Below are 22220 nucleotides of genomic sequence, written 5' to 3' on the forward strand. Positions count from 1 at the left end.
AACTTTGCGCTTTTCTATCAATTGCTCGGTAGTAATTTGTTAACCCACCATATTATTTGCTATCTTGAGAGAAGCCCCTAGTGAAACCTATGGCCCCCATGTCTGTTTTCCATCATACAAGTTTCTGATCTACAATCTTAGTTTCCGATCTACTATTCTTGCAATCTTTTACTTTCCGATCTATAAACCAAAAATACCAAAAAATATTTACTTTATCATTTATCTATCTCTATCAGATCTTAGTTTTGCAAGTAACCGTGAAGGGATTGTCAACCGCTTTATCGCGTTGGGTGCAAGTTTGTTTGATTGTTTGTGTAGGTATTCGGTGATTTGTGCATTATCTCCTACTGGATTGATAACTTGGTTCTCAAACTGAGGGAAATACTTATCTCTACTTTGCTGCATCACCCTTTCCTCTTCAAGGGAAAAACCAACACAAGCTCAAGAAGTAGCAGGAAGAATTTCTGGCGCCGTTGCCGGGAGATCTACGCCAAGTCAAGACATACCAAGTACCCATCATGAACTCTCATCTCTTGCATTACATTATTCGCCATTCGCCTCTCGTTTTCCTCTCCCCCACTTCTAAAACGATTTTCTAAAGGATTTGCCTTTTCTTCGCCCCTCTTCCATTCGTCTTCTTCGCCTGTTTTTTTGTGCTCGTGTGTTGGTGTGCCTGCTTGCCTTTATGGCTCAACAAAAAAAACATTGATCCTCACTGTAGGAGGTTGGAAGAAATTGAAAATAATGTTAGAAGCTTCATGTCTTTACAATTTGAGCATAATAGTTTCTTTAGAAACGAGCTTAAAGAGCAGAAAAGTTTTATGGAGTACATGAATAAAGAGCTTGATGATATGTCTAAGGAATTTTATGGTTTGAAATCTCAGTTTGCTCATCTTGAAAATTTAGTAGGCCAAATTTCTGATAAACAATCTACCTTAGTAAATAAGATGGCCGCTAAACCAGAGGCTTTAAATAAAGATGAAGATCTTAAAGTGATTGATGTGACTCCTATTGAATCTTTGTTTTCCAATTTAAATCTTGTTAAAGATGGGACTGGAGATGAGTCAACTTTAGTTAAAAGGCGTCCCAATGATTCGGAGTTTTTAGATCATGATGCAAAAATTGATAAAAGTGGGATTGGATAGGTCAAAACTTTAAGTAGTAATGAACCCACTCTTTTGGATTTCAAGGAATTTAATTATGATAATTGTTACTTAATAGATTGTATTTCCTTGTTGCAATCCATGTTGAATTCTCCTCATGCTTATAATCAAAACAAAGCTTTTACTAAACATATGTTTGATGCCATGATGCAATCTTTTGAAGAAAAGCTTGAATTGGAAGTTTCTATCCCTAGAAAACTTTATGATGAGTGGGAACCTACTATTAAGATTAATATTAAAGATTGTGAGTTCCATGCTTTGTGTGATTTTGGTGCTAGCGTTTCCACAATTCTAAAAACTTTATGTGATGTGTTAGGTTTCCGTGAATTTGATAATTATTCTTTATATTTGCATCTTGCGGATTCCACTATTAAGAAACCTATGGGAAGTATTAATGATGTTCTTATTGTTGCAAATAGGAATTATGTGCCCATAGATTTCATTGTTCTTGAAATAGATTGCAATCCTACATGTCCTATTATTCTTGGTAGACCTTTCCTTAGAACGATTGGTGTAACTATTGATATGAAAGAAGGAAACATTATATTTCAATTTCCGTTAAGGAAGGGCATGGAACACTTTCCTAGAAAGAAAATTAAAATGACATATGAATCTACTATGAGAGCTACTTATGGATTGCATACCAAAGATTACAATACCTAGATCAATTCGAGTTTTATGCCTAGCTAAGGGCGTTAAACAATAGCGGTTGTTGGGAGGCAACCCAATTTTATTTTTGTGCTTTGATTTTTGTTCCTGTTTTGCTTTGCACAATTCATCTATCCTCTGGTTAGATGTGGTTTTGTGTTTTAATTAGTGTTTGTGCCAAGTAAGACCTTTGGGATAGCTTACGGTGATAGTTGTTTTGATCTTGCTGATAAACAGAAACTTTTGCACCCAGAAAAATAACTTCAATAATTCACAGAAGTTGCTTTTGATCTGATTCTTTTTGCTCAGGATTGGTACACAAATTTCCCAGGTTGTCCTAATTTTTCAGAATTTTTGGAGCTACAGAAGTATTCGAGAGTTACAGATTGCTAGAGCCCCTAATGTTAAAATATATGAATTTTGGGGATTTCATCGTTTTCATATTTGAATTTTTTCGAATGTCGAAATAAGGATTATTTTGGTTTTAATTAATTTTCTTTTCAAAAATATTTCATATTAAAATATATGAGAGGAGATAATATGACTTCTCCAAAGTAAATGAAATATTCGAGGAAAAATATGAGATCGTTTTTTAGATTAGATCAGTTTTTTTCCTTCCGGTTTAGTAAATAGTGAATGTTCGTCCGTACGTTCGTTTTAATGAATGGTATTCACCCGTTAGCCGCAGACAGCGAACGTTCGTTCGTTAGCCTGTTCGTCAATTTTTCTTTTTCCAGGGTTTTTCCGCGATTATTTTCGATCGTGATTTCTTCCCTGATCTTCGTTTTAGTTTATCTTTTTGCTCGTTCATCGGAATCAGGCGTTTCAAGCACCTAGATCTTCGTCTCGAAGCCCTCTTTCTGTTTAAACAACTTGAACACGATTTTGGTACTTTAAAATTTGACTTTAAACAGATCTTGTTTCTTTCGTAGTTTGAGTGTCGTTGCTTTGTTTGATTTGATTCTTTTTGAAAACCGAAGTTCTGAAGTCAAACTTTCTAGTTAGACCTCTTATTTGAGTTTTACCCATGCTTCTAGTTGAGTGCTTATTGTATGCTTGTTTGTTTGCGATAGAGTACCCGGAGTGCGCAACGTGCTACTACGAGTCTCTAGGTTTCACGGATCATCAGCAAGGCAAGTAACACTTTGATCATACCTCTTTCCTACCCAGTTTTATGCATTAGATACAACCCTCAAACATTGCATGGTTAGGATCTGAATAACATGTGGGTTTGGGAAGTAGATGATGAGGTAGAACCTATTGCCATGTTTATTATCAAATCTTTGGGAGTTACTTCTACGTTATGCTTAGGGTTGCTATGCTATGCTAGTAGACGTGGATTGGGTGAGTGTATCCATGACAAATGTGAGTATTGTTAATTAATGATTAACTTAATGTGGATACTTAAATACACATCTGGGTGGATTGGTTGCGGGCACTTGGAGAATCCAGTGTTGTCCTAGGATATCCCGGAGTACCCGTGTGATCATCCTACGGTCCGCTACCCAGGCTCAAAGGGATCATAACATTATTCATGCTAGAAACTTCCGTGTGCAGCCACAAGCTATTATGGGATCTAGCATAGTTGAGTATGTTGTGTGACCTCTTTCAGTGGTAGACTAGCAGATGTAGTGGATGTAGGTTGGTACTGTCTACCCTGAGTAAAGAGTTAATACTTCTGAAAGACTGTGTCTGGGTCATCGTTTCTCAAACATCATGTAGTGCGAGAAATCCAACGGAGGAGATCAAGTCTTGTGGGGAAAAGTGCGCAAACCTCTGCAGAGTGTACAAACTAATCATGGTTAGCCGTGTCCCCGGTTATGGACATCATGAGTATTTGGTTCTTTGGATTATCATGTTGATCTCATCACACTAAATTAATGTTGTTGGGTAATTGATGATGCTTAATTGGGATTGAGTTGGTGGAACCTTCTCAATGTTTAACAACCACCATGATAGTTAAATAAAATTTATTCCTTTATTGTATGGAAAAATTGGCTTTATGCTAAAACTATAACCGTAGAGCTTTCCACCAGCCAAATATATGCATGTAGTGATAGCATTTATCTGTTTATTACTCTATGTGTTACATTGCCAGCATATTCCATGTGCTGACCCGTTTCGGGCTGCAACATATCATGTTGCAGACTTTTCAGACGACGAGTAAGGTGCCATAGGTCATTGTCGTTCACTCAGCTATGCCGTTGGAGTTGATGGACTCACTTTATCTTCCAAGCCTTCCGCTGTTATCGTATTTAGATGGCCTTAAGCCATATTATTGTAATAATTTCTCTCTTGAGACATTCAATGTAATAAGTGTGTGATTGCAACTCTGTTATAAATCATCCAGTACTATGCGTGTCAGCATTACTGATCCAGGGATGGCAATGCACAGAGACTGGACTGTTTGAGGTCTGGTCGCTACAAGATGGTATCAGAGCACACGCTGACTGTAGGACACGACCACTAAGATAAACCATAGGCCACTCTTCTCTACTCATTTCTAACTCCTCTCCCTTTTCTACTCTATAGGATGGCGGACTCAAGGAACAAGTTTACACAATCGGATGAAGATACGCCTTTTGGACGAGACATGAAGGAAGTCACTAGGTACCTGAATATCGGAATACCAAGCTTCACGGGACCTACATCGCCACTTTACCAGAAGAGGAGCATTGGATGATTCAAATTCAAGTTCCAGGAAGGACGATCATGCCAGTCACTGAGCCCATAGCGTTTTCCTTCGATGCACCAACCTGGAGTCTAGGAAAGAGCATGGCAGCCCACATCGCCATGGGACACATTAGAGAAGTTTATCATAAGGATCTTAAGGACACTATCTACCAGATATGTCTGCACCGAGATGAGCAATGGGAGGTGATCAACACCAGGAGGGATAGATCCATTGCACCATCCAGGAGTTAAACCAACACATTCGCCGCTAGGAGAACCAGATGTGCACAGGCATGATAGATCTGAAGAAGGCAATGATCAAGATTTCAGAACTAGAAGAGGAACTCAAGTCTACACGCGATGGATATGAGGAGGAAATGACGATGGGAGTCCTGGATTAGGGGGTGTCCGGATGGCCGGACTAAGACCTTTGGCCGGACTCCCGGACTATGAAGATACAAGATTGAAGACTCCGTCCCGTGTCCGGATGGGACTTTCCTTGGCGTGGAAGGCAAGCTTGGCGATACGATATGAAGATCTCCTCCCATTGTAACCGACTCTGTGTAACCCTAGCCCTCTCCGGTGTCTATATAAATCGGAGAGTTTTAGTCCATAGGACGAACAACAATCATACCATAGGCTAGATTCTAGGGTTTAGCCACTCCGATCTCGTGGTAGATCTACTCTTGTACTACCCATATCATCAATATTAACCAAGCAGGAGTAGGGTTTTACCTCCATCGAGAGGGACCGAACCTGGGTAAAAACATCGTGTCCCCTGTCTCCTGTTACCATCCGCCTAGACGCACAGTTCGGGACCCCCTACCCGAGATCCGCCGGTTTGACACCGACATTGGTGCTTTCATTGAGAGTTCCTCTGTGTAGTCTCCTTTAGGCCCGATGGCTTCTTCGCTCGACAATCGCGATACAGTCCGGGATGAGACTTTTCTCCCCGGACAGATCTTCATATTCGGCAGCTTCGCACTACGGGCCGACTCGTTCGGCCATCTGGAGCAGATCGAAAGCTACGCCCCTGGCCACCAGGTCAGGTTTGGAAGCTTAAACTACACGACCAACATCCGCGGGGACTTGATCTTCGACGGATTTGAGCCACGACCGAGCGCGCCGCACTATCACGATGGGCATGATTTAGCTCTGTCATCGGACAACACCCAGAGCGCCGCTCAGGTGCCCGCTCCGACCATTAGCTCGGAGCCCGCTGCGCCAGTCGGGGACGGACGGTTGGTCGCCGCCCCGGAAGCTGCAACCTCTACGGCGATAGAGCCGGATACCAGCCTAGTCCCTCGCAAGGCCCATGACTCCAAGGTGTCGGACTCCAATCCGGACTCCGTAAATCCCGCACCTCTTCCGATTAAGCCTGATTGGGCTCCGGTCATGGAGTTCACCGCCGCGGATGTCTTTCAGCACTTGCCTTTCGGCAATATCCTGAATTCGTTAAAGTCTCTCTCTTTGTCAGGAGAGCCCTGGCCGGACTACGTCCAACACGGTTGGGATACGGACGACGAAGAAATTTGTAGCCCACCCACCACCCACTTCGTAGCCATTGTCGACAATTTAACCGACATGCTCGACTTTGACTCCGAAGACATCGACAGCATGGACGCCGATGAAGGAGATGATCAAGAACCAGCACCTATAGGGAACTGGAAAGCCACCTCGTCATATGACATATACATGGTGGACACCCCTAAAGCGGGGGATGGCGAGGAGAAAACGAAGGATGACCCCTCCAAGAAGCAACCCAAGCACCGACGTCAGCGGCGCCGCTCTAAGTCCCGCCAAAGCAAAAACGGCGATTCCGGCACCGGAGATAACAATACGCCAGACAGTGCCGAAGACAACCCCCTCCAGCAGGATTCAGTGCAGGAGGACGAAGGAGCCAACCCTCATGAGAGAGTGGCCGACAAGGAGGATGAGGACGACAATTACATGCCTCCCTCCGAAGACGAGGCAAGCCTCGACGACGACGAATTCGTCGTGCCAGAGGATCCCGTCGAACAAGAGCGTTTCAAACGCAGGCTCATAGCCACGGCAAGCAGCCTCAAGAAGAAACAGCAGCAGCTTAGAGCTGACCAAGACTTGCTAGCCGACAGATGGACCGAAGTCCTGGCGGCCGAAGAGTATAAACTAGAACGCCCATCCAAGAGCTACCCGAAGCGCAGGCTGCTACCCCAACTTGAGGAGGAAGCAACTAAACCTACATCACCAGCGTACGATGCGCCCGATCGGCCACCCCGTGGCCGCGATAGAGAGGCCTTCAGGCCCTCAACCCAAGCCGCACCCCGACACCGCTCAAAACATACCAGAGTACGGGGAGACGCAACAGACCTGCGAGACATCTTGGAGAATAAGGCAAGGCAAACAAGATCGATCTACGGATCGCATGGGCGCCCCGCTTCACGTGACGCTAGCCGTCACGCCGGACATAATAAGTATGGCCCGGCCGAATACAACAGACCAAGCTCGTCCGAGCTGCGTCGTGATATAGCCCAGTACAGGGGCGCCGCACACCCACTATGCTTCACAGACGAAGTAATGGATCATCAAATCCCCGAGGGCTTCAAACCCGTAAACATCGAATCATACGATGGCACAACAGATCCCGCGGTATGGATCGAGGATTATCTCCTTCATATCCACATGGCCCGTGGTGATGATCTACACGCCATCAAATACCTCCCGCTCAAGCTTAAAGGACCAGCTCGACATTGGCTTAACAGCCTGCCAGCAGAGTCAATTAGTTGTTGGGAGGACCTGGAATCCGCATTCCTTGACAACTTCCAGGGCACGTATGTGCGACCACCAGACGCCGATGACCTAAGCCACATAATCCAGCAGCCAGAGGAATCGGCCAGACAATTCTGGACACGGTTCCTAACCAAGAAAAACCAAATAGTCGATTGTCCGGACGCCGAGGCCCTTGCAGCCTTCAGGCACAACATCCGAGACGAATGGCTTGCCCGGCACCTAGGACAGGAAAAGCCGAAGTCTATGGCAGCCCTCACGACACTCATGACCCGCTTCTGCGCGGGAGAAGACAGCTGGCTAGCTCGTAGCAATAACATAACCAAGAGCCCCGGCAATTCGGATACCAAGGATAACAACGGCAGGTCACGTCGCAACAAGCATAAGCGCCGCATTAACGGTGACAATACTGAAGATACGGCAGTCAATGCCGGATTCAGAGGCTCTAAACCGGGTCAGCGGAAGAAGCCATTCAAAAGAAACCCTCAGGGCCCATCCAGCTTAGACCGGATACTCGATCGCTCGTGCCAGATACACGGCACACCCGAACAGCCAGCCAATCACACCAACAGGGATTGTTGGGTGTTCAAGCAGGCAGGCAAGTTAAGTGCCGAGACCAGAGACAAGGGGCTACATAGCGATGACGAGGAGGGGCCCCGGCCGCCGAACAACAAAGGACAGAAGGGATTTCCCCCGCAAGTTCGGACGGTGAATATGATATACGCAACCCACATCCCCAAAAGGGAGCGGAAGCGTGCTCTCAAGGACGTCTATGCGCTGGAGCCAGTCGCCCCAAAGTTCAACCCATGGTCCTCCTGCCCGATCACCTTCGATCGAAGGGACCATCCCACCAGCATCCGTCACGGCGGATTCGCCGCACTGGTGCTAGACCCAATTATCGACGGATTTCACCTTACCAGAGTCCTAATGGACGGCGGCAGTAGCCTGAACCTGCTTTACCAGGACACAGTGCGAAAAATGGGCATCGATCCTTCAAGGATTAAACCCACAAAGACAACCTTCAAAGGTGTCATACCAGGGGTAGAAGCCAGCTGTACAGGCTCGGTCACACTCGAGGTGGTCTTCGGATCCCCGGATAACTTCCGGAGCGAGGAGTTAATCTTCGACATAGTCCCATTCCGCAGTGGCTATCACGCCCTGCTCGGACGAACCGCATTTGCCAAATTCAATGCGGTGCCGCACTATGCATATCTCAAGCTCAAGATGCCAGGACCTCGCGGAGTCATCACGGTAAACGGAAACACCGAACGCTCTCTCCGAACGGAGGAGCACACGGCGGCCCTGGCAGCGGAAGTACAGAGTAGCCTCTCAAGGCAGTTCTCCAATCCAGGTGCCAAACGTCCGGACAACGTCAAGCGAGCCCGAAGTAACCTACAACAAATCCGGCTGGCACGTTCCGAGCAAGCATAGCAGTGCGGCCCCAACCCCAGCCCCCGTCAAACGGCGATACTGGTACCACGCGTACATAATTACGCCTTAGAGATACCATGGGCATAAGGGGAGGGGCACAACAACGGCACGCCCAGAATGCGGCTCAACCGCACTAAGGGGCTCCCTATTTCGCCGTTTTCCTTTTCACACACTTTCAGGACCCAACTATTCGGAAGGCCTGTCCGGCAATACTCTCGCCGAACCCACGATGCAATAGCCAGGGAGGAAGCAAGCCACGTCAAAAGTCCAGGTGGTCTCTATAACGAGTTTAATACCTGTTTCTCTTACAATCCCGCAGCTTGATCCTGGAGGGGAATATGTCGAATACTCCCATCTCTTGCTTACCGCACTTTTTGTATCGTTCTGCTTTCGCAGCAGCCCTTTTTTAATGAACAATATATAGCTCTTACCTATTATTGTACTTATCTATTTTTATATACAAATATGTTCAGTCATGACATTCTGCAACCGTACACTTTGGTACGGATAATACACCAGGGGCTTACAACACCCCATAACATGGTGTGAGAAGACCGAACACTCTAACAAGTGCGGCACCCCGAACTTATAGCACTATATGCATCAGCTCCGAATCATGTCTTTGGTCAATAGTTGGGTTTGCCCGGCTCCCATGTTTTGGTACCTTACGTTCCGCATTGTTGGCTAAGGTAGCGCTGGGAGAACTACTGCGATTGTGCCCCAGTTGAGCTGGGTTAACACCTCAGTAGAGAAAGCTAAAACTGACTGTCATGATAGTGCGAGAGACCGGTCGCTGTTCGCGAGGTTTCTTCGAGTCCTTAAAGACTTATGCCGCTTCGAGCGAGGAACCGGACTTATCCGGCCTAGGCGTGGATAGCGCCCCGAACTCGGTCTTCCGAATACTAGGGGCTTCGCCGAAATTTAAAATTATAGAATTCTATGGCTAAGTGAGAGTGATAAAGCATTATAAGTCCGACGGCCTGGTTCGTTGTGCTGAACGCCTCCCTAGATGGACCCAAGAATGGGAACAAGAGCGCTCAGGTTTATCCCGAACACCCCAGCACTCGTGGCATGGGGGTCGAAGCTGACGACTTGCATCTCTCAGATTTGATAAACGGCCGCACAGAAGGTAATATTTTAAATTAACAAGCGTTGCTTAACGCATATGAACAAAGCTTCAGCGTACAGGATAACAAATGCGAGTTTACTCAAAAATTACATCTTTGGAGCACTCATCCGCTATGCGGCGGGCACCCTTCAGAACGCCATTATAATACATCTCGGGCGTACGATACTCCTTGCCCGGTGGTGGCGCGTCCGTCAACAGCTTCTCCGCGTCTAGCTTGCCCCAGTGCACCTTAGCACGGGCAAGGGCCCGACGGGCACCTTCAATACAAACGGAGCGCTTGACGACCTCAATCCACGGACACGCGTCCACCAGCCGCCGCACCAGACCGAAGTAGCTCCCAGGCATGACTTCTCCAGGCCACAGCCGAGCTATGAGGCCCTTCATGGCCTGTTCGGCCACCTTGTGGAGCTCGACCAGCTGCTTCAGCTGGTCGCTCAGGGGCACCGGATGTTCGGCCTCAGCATACTGAGACCAGAACACTTTTTCCGTCGAGCTCCCCTCTTCGGCTCGGTAGTATGCGGCGGCATCAGACACACTACGGGGCAGATCGGCGAACGCTCCTGGAGAGCTCCGGATTCGGGTAAGTAGCAGATAATTAACTTTTATATTTTTGCTTTGCATAAAGAATGCCTTACCCGCCGCTATCTTCTTCATCGCCTCGATCTCCTGAAGGGCCTTCTGGGCTTCGGCCTTCGCGGTCTTGGCACTCTCAAGAGCCAAGGCAAGCTCGGACTCTCGAGTCTTCGAGTCACGCTCCAAACTCTCGTGTTTTTCCACGAGAGCCTGGAGCTCTTGCCGCACCTCCGCCACCCGCGCCTCCTGCTTCTCTCACTCGGTGCGCTCTAAGGCCGCACTCTTTTCGGCCTTCGAGACTGCCTCTTTCAGGGCCGCCACCTCGGTCGTGGCTCCTGCAACATTATCGTTGGTCCTGTTATTATTTTGCAACCAAGTATTTCTATATACATTTACAGGAGGTACTATGTACCCTCTTTATCCTCGAGCTGCTTCTTGGCACGGCCGAGCTCGCTCTCGGACCGCTCGAGGCTTTCCTTCAAGGCATTGACCTCCGCAGTCAGTGCGGCAGAGGTCAGCAGCGCAACCTGCATTCCCATATTGACCTATTTCTATTAGACTCCTGCGTATATCTTTTGAGATCCTCAGTTCGGCTTTTCTTTCCGAACACCGAACTGAGCATCAAGGGCTACTATCTATGCGGTAACATTTTTTATATATGTTTTTGAACACATACCTCAAAGCCCGTTAACAGGCTTGTGCAGGCTTCCGTCAGCCCGCTCTTGGCAGACTGAACCTTCTGAATCACCGCACTCATAACAGTGCGGTGTTCTTCGTCGATGGAGGCGCCGTTAAGCGCCTCCAGCAAATTGTCTGGCACCTCCGGGTGGACGGAAGTCGCCGGCGTCGCGGGCTTGCCCTTCTTATGAAGGCGCCGCCTGTAGGACTCTGGAACCAATGATGGTTCCGAAGCAGCGTCCGGCCCGGGGCCGGACTTAGATCCCTCTAGGGCTTTATCCCCTTTGGGCTTGGAGTCCGGAAGGTCACCTTGTGGCGCTTCCAGGACCACCTCCTCCTGGTTTTGTCTCCTACGGGACTCCACCTCAGCGTCATCTATAGGGAGAGGGGAGGAGGCCGTCGAAAGTGAAGCGCTATTCACATCCGACGAATTCAGAGATCCGCTCGACGGATCGCCAAGCTGAGCTCTGGGCGGACTGCATGATTAGCTTCGGCGTTAAAAGCTATCAAATAATAAAGGAGTGCAATAAGTCATTCGGGTAGCCGGACACTTACGATGTTGCTAGGGGCTTGACCCTGGATGGCCAGTCCTCCCCGCCATCTTCGGCGTCGGGGGCATAGTCCGGCAGAAGGGTCTTCCCCTTCTTAGACCCTCCGGCTTCCCCAGTTGGGGCGGCCTTTCTCTTCTTTCCTCCCCCCGTTGGAGGGGGAGAGGCATCTTCTTCTTCTTCCTCCTCCTCGTCTTCGGAGGTGGAGGGTGCGTTGGGGCCGTCGGGCAAATCCGACGACACCGGGCGCCGGGAACTCTTTCGGGTCCCTGTGGCCTTCTCCTTGGCCTTCTTCTCCGGCACCATGTGAGGTGCCGGAACCAGTAGCTTCGCTAAGTGTGCGTCTACTGGGCCTTCGGGCAAAGGGGCCGGACAGTCGAACTGTCCGGATGTCCTCTTCCAGTCATGTCAAAGGAACGGGAGTTTAGATCCCACATAAAGTCACACTATGAAATTCGGGTATCCCATAAGGGACTAAATGTAATCTTACTTCGGAGGCTTGACGTTTGGTGCAGAATCCGCGATCCTCAGTGACGGGAGGGGAGACCTCGGAACTCTTGAAAAGCACCTTCCAGGCATCCTCGTGCTTCATTTCGAAGAGCCGGGATAGAGTCTGGTGCCGGGCCGGGTCGAACTCCCACAAATTGAAGTCCCGTCGTTCACATGGGAGGATCCGGCGGAAGAGCATGACCTGGACCACGTTGACAAGCTTGACCTTTTTGGTCACCAGGTCTTGGACGCAGGTTTGGAGTCCGGTCACCTCTTCCGGATTGCCCCACGACAGGCCCGTCTCTTTCCAAGATGTGAGCCGGGTGGGGATGCCGGATTGAAATTCGGGGGCCGCTGCCCATTTAGGGTCACGCGGCTCGGTGATATAAAACCACCCCGATTACCACCCTTTGATGGTTTCCACGAAGGCACCCTCGAGCCAGGTGACGTTGGCTATCTTGCCCACCATGGCGCCTCTGCATTCCGCCTATCGGCCTTGCACGACCTTCGGCTTGACGCTGGGGCTGGATGCGGAAGAAGGCCTCGCACACGATGATAAACGACGATATATTGAGGATGAAGTTCGGGGCCAGATCGTGGAAGTCCAGGCCGTAGTAGAACATGAGCCCCCGGACGAACGGGTGAAGAGGAAAACCCAGTCTACGGAGGAAATGGGGAAGAAAAAAAAACCTCTCATGGGGCCTGGGGGTGGGGATGAGTTGCCCCACATCTGGGAGCCGATGCGCGATGTCGTTAGACAAGTATCCAGCCTTCCTCAGGTTTTTGATTTGTCCCTCCGTGATGGAGGAGGCCATCCATCTACCTTCCGCTCCAGACATGGTTGGAGAAGGTTGAGGTTGGAAGTGCGGGCTTTGGCGCTGGAGCTCGAGCGTGCAGGGATGGATAAGCAGAGGAGGAAGAGGGCGTGAATGGACAGGGCAGATTCTTATCCCCTTATATGGGCGGCCAAAACTACGAGCCCCCCATCGTCCTAATAAAACTCGCTTATCTCCCAAGCGCCGCGGTTAATGGCGCGCTTGGGTTACCCACACCCGTATTGATGAGAATCCCGGAATAAGGGGACATGATCTTTGCTTTGACAAGACGTGCCAAGGAAACCGCCTCGCTAAACGCGCTGAGGTGGAACAATAAAATGAATAAAAGCCTGGCCGTGGCATGATGTCGCACCGCGGAATACGTCAGCAGATCTGATTGATACAAATATTATTCTCTCTACGATGGAATGTGGGACTTATTTTGCAGAGCCGGACACTACCCTGGTGTTCAAAATCTTCTATGAAATATTCGGAGGAGGAACCCGCCTTGCAATGCCGAAGACAACTTGCGCGCCGGACTCGTCGTCATTGAAGCCTGGTTCAGGGGCTACTGAGGGAGTCCTGGATTAGGGGGTGTCCGGATGGCCGGACTAAGACCTTTGGCCGGACTCCCGGACTATGAAGATACAAGATTGAAGACTCCGTCCCGTGTCTGGATGGGACTTTCCTTGGCGTGGAAGGCAAGCTTGGCGATACGATATGAAGATCTCCTCCCATTGTAACCGACTCTGTGTAACCCTAGCCCTCTCCGGTGTCTATATAAACCGGAGAGTTTTAGTCCATAGGACGAACAACAATCATACCATAGGCTAGATTCTAGGGTATAGCCACTCTGATCTCATGGTAGATCTACTCTTGTACTACCCATATCATCAATATTAATCAAGCAGGAGTAGGGTTTTACCTCCATCGAGAGGGCCCGAACCTGGGTAAAAACATCGTGTCTCCTGTCTCCTGTTACCATCCGCCTAGACGCACAGTTCGGGACCCCCTACCCAAGATCCGCCGGTTTTGACACTGACAACAACGATTCCACTTGCCCAAAGAACTACATCATCATCGACGACACTGATTCGGACCCCGATGATAGCGATGATGACTATGTTGATGAAGCTGGAGCAGATATCATGGAGTCTTCCACCGATCAAGTTTTCTAGTCGACCACCATATCAGTAGTAGTATTCCCCCATGTATATAGTATAGACCGAGCACTTTTGTAACGATAGTTAGATCGATGTATGCCCTTGTTTGAATTGATTGAAGTGATATGTTTGTGTTTGTCTCATGTGCATATGGGTAGTGTTTTCCCTCTAGATCTCATTCTATTCTGTTTTCTCATCTTTTCTAAACCCATCAGATGCCTCCAAGACGCGACAATGGATTTGCTTTCCCACCAGAGCTCACTCACTTGATCCAGCAGCAGAATGCATTGATGCAAATACTAGTCCAGAATTAGAATCAGGGGAACAACAACAACCCACCACCACCACCACCTATTGATCACTTAGCCCGTTTCCTAAGGCTAAATCCGCCGGTGTTCTCTAGTAGCACCAAGCCGATTGTTGCAGATGATTGGCTTTGCAAGATTGAAAGGGAGTTGACCACTGCAGGATGCACAGATGCGGAGAGAGTGCGATTTGCCGCACATCATCTTGATGGACCCGCAACATCTTGGTGGGAGAATTTCACAACCACTTACCCCATCGACACTGTCACATGGGACCAGTTTCAGCAGGCTTTTCGCGCTGCCCATGTTTCAGCAGGAGCAATGGCCATGAAGAAGCGCAAGTTCCGCAACTTGCGCCAAGGAGGACGCACAGTGGGCCAGTATGTGGATGATTTTAGTAAGTTAGCACGTTATGCCCCGGATGACGTTGCTACGGATGCAACTAAGCAGGAGAAGTCTCTGGAAGGACTGAATGATGAGATGAGCATGCAATTGATGGTGGCAACCTTCAACAACTACTAGGAGTTGGTAGATAGAGCTCTTATGATTGAAGGGAAGCAGCAACAGATTGACAACCGCAAGAGGAAGTATGGACAAGGGAAGTACAATTCTGGAGCTCAGCAGAGACCCCGTTTTACCCCGAACTCAGAAGGACACCTTCACCATAACCATGGAGGCCATAATTCCAATGGAGGGAGTTCGCATAACCATAGTGGCCCCAAGAATGGGAATGATAATGGAGGAAGTAACGGTCAGAACCGTTCCAACCCAGCAACGCCCACCAAGAAGGATCTAAGTCACATTACTTGTTTCAAGTGCGGGAAGAATGGACATTATGCCACGGAGTGTTCTGAAGCAAAGAATGGAAATGGCAATGGAAGCTCTGGGAAGAAGCCCAACCCTTTCAAGTGAACCACATTAGCGTGGAGGAGGTTGAAGCACAACCCGATGCAGTAATATGTAAGTTTTTGGTTAAGTCATTTACTGCAATCATTCTTTTTGATACTGGTGCATCACATTCATACATATCAAGGGGATTTGTGGATAAGTTTAACTTGCTAACCCAAGACCTTAGGTCACCCATGTTAGTAACCTCGCCAGGAGCAGAGTATATGGCTAGCCTATGGTGTGATCGGTTACCATTAAGGATTGGTAATTACGTGTTCCCCTCAGACATAATAGTATTGGAGTCACAAGGACTGGATGTGATATTAGGCATGGATTGGTTATCGAAGTATGGAGGGAACATTGACTGCGCCAGTAAGTCGATTTTGCTCACCACCCCAGAAGGAAGAAGGATCAAGTATGTATCCCGACATGTGCCTAAGAGGACTCAAGTGAATTCCTTATCAGGAGTTGTACAGGAGGAAGTACCAGTGGTGAAGGATTTCCCTGATGTATTTCCAGAAGAGTTGCCAGGCATGCCACCGGATAGAGATATTGAGTTTTTGATTGAGATTTTGCCAGGCATAGGGCCAATATCTAAGAGCCGTACAGGATGCCCGCAAAGGATTTGGAAAAAATTAAGAAGCAGATTAAGGAGTTACTAGATAAAGGCTATATTCGCCCAAGTTCATCACCATGGGGATCACCAGTGCTTCTAGTGAAGAAGAAGGATGGATCACTGAGGATGGTTGTTGATTATCGTGGATTGAACAAAGTGATGATCAAGACAAGTACCCACTACCGATGATCAATGATTTGTTCGACCAGTTGCAAGGAGCTAAAGTATTTTCCAAGATCGATCTGCGATCAGGATACCACCAGCTAAAGATTCGAGAGCAGGATATACCTAAGACAACTTTTACCATGGGCTATATGAGTATACAGTTATGTCATTTGGTCTGACTAACGCGCCTGCCTATTTCATGAACATGATGAACAAGGTGTTTATGGAGTTTTTGGATAAGTTCATCGTGGTGTTCATTGATGACATATTAGTCTACTCGAAGAATGAAGAGGAGCATAAGGAGCATTTGTGTTTGGTACTTGGGAAGCTCAGAGAACATCAGTTATATGCCAAGTTCAGCAAGTGTGAGTTCTGGTTGAAGGAAGTTGGATTCCTCAGACATGTTATATCCGGAGAAGGAATAGTAGTAGACCCCACCAAGGTTGTCACTGTGACAAATTGGGAAGCACCCACGTCAGTTGGAGAGATCCGGAGTTTTCTTGGACTCGCAGGATACCACAGGAGGTTCATTGAGAATTTCTCGAAGATTGCAAAGCCCATGACGGAGTTGTTGAATAAGGACATCAAGTTCAAATGGACTGAGGAATGTGAGGCCAGTTTTCAGGAATTGAATAAGCGTTTGGTTACAGCTCCAGTGTTGATTCTTCCAGATCAACGCAAGGATTATCAAGTGTATTGCGACGCTTCTCGTCGAGGACTTGGAGCAGTGCTGATGCAGGAGGGAAGAGTTGTTTCATATGCATCACGACATCTTAAACCCCATGAGTTGAATTATGCTACGCATGATTTGGATTTAGCAGCCGTAGTGCATGCATTGAAGACATGGAGACATTTTCTCATCGAAAACCACTGTGAGATGTACACGGATCACAAGAGTTTGAAGTATAACTTCACGCAGAAGGAGTTGAATCTCAGGCAGAGGATATGGTTGGAGCTCATTAAGGATTATGATATGAGGTTGCATTATCATCCCGGAAAGGCTAACGTAGTAGCTGATGCGTTCAGCCGCAAGAGTCATGTCAACACGCTCATGACAGGAGAATTGCCCAAGGAATTAGCAGAGGATCTTCGTGAGCTATGTTTGGAGATAGTTTCGAGAGGTTATGTAGTAGCATTGGAAATTCAGTCTACTTTGATGGATAAAATCAGAGAAGCTCAGAAGACGGACAAGGAGATTGCCGAGATAAAGGAAAGGATGATAAAAGGAAAGGCTAAAGGATTTCGTGAGGATGACCACGATACCTTATGGTTTGAGGACCACGTATATGTGCCTAATGTCCGAAGATCAGGAAGTTGATTCTACAGGAGGCTCATGATTCACCGTATTCGATTCACCCAGGAAATACCAAGATGTATCGGGATTTGAAGGACAGTTTCTGGTGGACTAGAATGAAGAAGGATATTGTGGAGTATGTAGCAGTTTCCGATGTATGTCAGAGAGTGAAGGCAGAGCATCAGAAGCCAGCAGGATTGTTACAGCCATTGTCGATACCCGGATGGAAGTGGGATAAGCTAGGCATGGATATTATCACGGGATTTCCCAGGACTCGTTCAGGCTATGACTCGATATGGGTTGTAGTCAATCGGTTGACGAAGGTAGCTCATTTCATCCCAGTGAAGACCACTTACACCAGTGCTAAGTTGCTAAAGATATACATGACCAGGATCGTATGTCTGCATGGAGTTCCGAGGACCATTGTATCAGATAGAGGAACCCAGTTTACCTCAAAGTTCTGGAATCAGTTGCATGAGACTTTGGGTACCAGGCTAGAGTTCATTACAACCTTTCATTCACAGACAGATGGACAGACCGAGAGAGTCAATCAGATTCTGGAGGACATGTTGAGAGCGTGTGAGCTAGATTATGGATCTTGTTGGGACGACAATTTGCCATATGCAGAGTTCTCTTACAACAACAGCTATCAAGCCAGTTTGAAGATGACCCCTTTTGAAGCTTTGTACGGAAGGAGGTGCAGGACACCGTTGTTATGGGATGAAGTTGGAGACCACCAGTTGTTTGGACCAGATTTGATAAACGAGTCTGAAGAGAAGGTTAAGTTGATTCGCGATAGACTCAAGGTAGCCCAGTCCAGGCAGAAGAGCTATGCGGATTCTAAATGCAAGGAGACAGTTTACAAAGTCGAAGACACAGTGTATCTTCGTGTGTCCCCACTTCGAGGAGTTAAGCGATTTGGAATTAAGGGAAAGTTAGCACCACGTTTTGTGGGACCATACAAAGTTTTGGAACGTATGGGAGAAGTTGCTTACAAGTTGGAGTTGCCCGAAGGATTGTCAGGAGTTCATGATGTGTTCCATGTTTCCCAGTTGAAGAAGTGCACGCAGAGATGACAGATATTCCTCTGAGAGATACAGTGCCACTAGAAGCGATTCAGTTGGATAGCGATTTGACCTACGAGGAGAAACCAGTCAAGATACTTGAGTTTGCCAGCCGAGTCACACGCAGCAAGGTTATCAAGTTCTGCAAAGTTCAGTGGAGCCACCATACGGAGGATGAAGCCACCTGGGAACGAAAGGAAGACCTACGGAAGGACCATCCACACCTATTTTCTAGCCAACCCGAATCTCGAGGGCAAGATTCATCTTAAGGGGGTAGGTTTGTAACATCCCAAATTTCCAATTTGGAATGTTATACTTAGATCATTCATGCATATCATATTTTAATGCATTTCATTTCGCGATCCTCGAAATTCTAAGAAACTCAAGGACCCACGGAGAGAGTTGGGGATTTCATCGTTTTCATATTTGAATTTTTTTTAATGTTGAAACAAGGATCATTTTGGTTTTAATTATTTTTTCTTTTAAAAAATATTTCATATTAAAATATATGAGAGGAGATAATATGACTTCTCCAAAGTAAATGAAATATTCGAGCAAAAATATTAAAATCAAATAAAAGTTTTATTGGGATTTTATTGCAATTTTATTTGAATTAGAAAAATTGCACGTTTTCAAAATTGCAGTTTTAGGGCAAGAAAATGTTCATCTTCTTCTAAATATTTTATTTAGACGGTGAAAATTTGTTTTGGTATTTTTAGATTATTTATTTTATTTTCTAGGATTTATTTTTGTTTCGGTGAAATCTTTAAAAAAACGCTTCGCGGACCAAACTGGGCCGAAGCCCAGCCGGCCCGGCCTCGTCACCGCCTCCCCGCACCGCATGCCGTGACCGAGCCAGACTCCGCCGGAGTTCGGGATGCCGCCGCCGCCTCGGTGCCCTCTGCCCAAGTCGAGCACCCTTCTCCCCCTTTATATGCCGCCCTCGCCGCCGCCTCGACCCCACCCCGCCTCGCCGCCTGCGCCGCCACCGCCGCCCACCACCGGACGCTGCCGTCGCCCTTGCCACCCTGCAGCGCCTTGCCTCACCGAAGCCACCGCCTCGTTGCCAGAGCCGCCGCTGATCCGATCTGGATCCGCCTGTTTTTTCGGTTTAGGTAAAACCGATCGGTTTTTATTTAAGCCCTAGTTTTGTTTTTTTGGATTAGATCGGTTTTTCTCTTCCGGTTTAGTAAATAGCGAACGTTCGTCTATACGTTCGTTTTAACGAACGGTGTTCACCCATTAGCCGCAGACAGCGAACGTTCGCTCGTTAGCCTGTTCGTCAGTTTTTCTTTTTCCAGGGTTTTTCCGCGATTATTTTTTATTGCGATTTCTGCCCTGATCTTTGTTTTAGTTTATCTTTTCACTCGTTCATCGGAATCAGGCGATTCAAGCGCCTAGATCTTCGTCTTGAAGCCCTCTTTCTGTTTCAACAACTTGAACAAGATTTTGGTACTGTAAAATTTTACTTTAAACGGATCTTGTTTCTTTCGCAGTTTCAGTTTCGTTGCTTCATTTGATTTGATTCTTTTTGCAAACCAGAGTTCTTTAGTTGAACTTTCTGGTTAGACCTCTTATGTGAGTTTTACCCGTGCTTCTAGTTGAGTGCTTATTGTATGCTTGTTTGTTTGCGATAGAGTACCCGGAGTGCGAAGCATGCTACTATGAGTCTCTAGGTTTCACGGATCATCAGCAAGGCAAGTAACACTTTGATCATACCTCTTTACTTTCCAGTTTTATTGCATTAGATCAATCCTCAAACATTGCATGGTTAGGATCTGATTAACATGTGGGTTCTGGGAAGTAGATGATGAGGTAGAACCTATTGCCCTGGTTATTATCAAACTTCGGAAGTTACTTTTACGTGATGCTTATATTGCTATGATATGCTCGTAGACGCGGTTTGGTTGAAGTGATTCATGACAGATGTGAGAGTTATTATTGATGGTTAACTTAAGGTGGCTACTTAAATACACATCTGGGTGGATTATTTGAGGCACCCTGGAGTACCAAGTGGTTGTCAAGGCACCTGGAGAATCCAGTGTTGTCCTAGGATATCCCGGAGTACCCGTGTTATCCTCCTATGGTCCGCCACCCAGGCTCAAAGGGATGATAAGATTATTCATGCTAGAAACTTTCGTGTGCAGCCACAAGCCAATATGGGCTCTGGCATAGTTGAGTAAGTTGCGTGAAGCTCTTGAAGAGCTAGACTAGCAGATGTAGTGGGTTGTAGGTGGTACTGTCTATCCAGAGTAGAGAGTTAATGCATCAGAAAGACTGTGTCTCAAATCTCCGACCATGGATGTGTTCGAGTCTTCTGGGGAAAAGTGCGCAAACCTCTGCAGACTGTATAAACTAATCATGGTTAGTCGTGTCCTCGGTTATGGACATCTGGAGTATTTGGTTCTTGGATTATCATGTTGATCTCATCACTCTAAATTTAATTTGATTGGGTTAATGATGATGCTTAACTGGGATTGAGTTGGAGGAACCTTCTCAATGTTTAACAACCACCATGATAGTTAAATAAAATTTATTCCTTTGTTGTAGGGAAAAAATTGGATTTATGCAAAACAGTAACCGTAGAGCTTTCCACCAGCCATATATGCATGTAGTGATAGAAATTATACTGTTCATTACTCTATGTGTTACATTGCCAGCATATTCCATGTGCTGACCCGTTTGAGGCTGCAACGTTCATGTTGCAGACTTTTCAGACGATGAGTAAGGTGCCATAGGTCGTTATCCTACACTCAGCTATGTCGTTGGAGTTGATGGACTCACTTTATCTTCCAAGCCTTCCGCTGTTATTATATTTAGATGGCCTTAAGCCATATTATTGTAATAAGTTCTCTGTTGAGACATTCGATGTAATAAGTATGTGATTGCTACTCTGTTATAAATCCTCAAGTACTGTGCGTGTCAACATTACCGATACAGGGATGACACTGATGCACAGAGATCAGACTGTTTGAGGTCTGGTCGCTATAGGTGATTTATTTTCTTATACTAACGGAGCTTATGAGATTTTCTGTTGAGTTTTGTGTTGTGAAGTTTTCAAGTTTTGGGTAAGGATTTGATGGACTAAGGAATAAGGAGTGGCAAGAGCCTAAGCTTGGGGATGCCCAAGGCACCCCAAGGTAATATTCAAAGACAACCAAGAGCCTAGGCTTGGGGATGCCCCGGAAGGCATCCCCTCTCTCGTCTTCGTCTATCGGTAACTTCACTTGAGGCTATATATTTATTCACCACATGATATGTGTTTTGCTTGGAGCGTCTTGTATGATTTGAGTCTTTGCTTTTTAGTTTGCCACAATCATCCTTGTTGTACACTCCTTTTGAGAGGGACACGCATGAATCTTGATTTATTAGAATACTCTATGTGCTTCACTTATATCTTTTGAGCTAGGAAATCTTGCTCTAGTGTTTCACTTATATATTTTTAGAGCACGACGATGGTTTTATTTTATAGAAATTGTTGAACTCTCATTCTTCACTTATATTATTTTGAGAGTCTCTAAACAAAATGGTAATTTGCTTTGGTTGTAAATTTAGTCCTAATATGATAGGCATCCAAGATGGATATAATAAAAACTTTCATATAAAGTGCATTGAATACTATGAGAAGTTTGATTCCTTATGATTGTTTTGAGACATGAAGATGGTGAGTCATGCTAGTGAGTAATTGTGAATTTGATAAATACTTGTGTTGAGGTTTGTGATTCCTGTAGCATGCACGTATGGTGAACCGTTATGTGATGAAGTTGGAGCATGATTTATTTTTTGATTGTCTTCCTTATGAGTGGCGGTCA

This window comes from Triticum aestivum, chromosome 6B (assembly GCF_018294505.1).
Source record: "Triticum aestivum cultivar Chinese Spring chromosome 6B, IWGSC CS RefSeq v2.1, whole genome shotgun sequence".
Lineage (NCBI taxonomy): Eukaryota > Viridiplantae > Streptophyta > Magnoliopsida > Poales > Poaceae > Triticum > Triticum aestivum.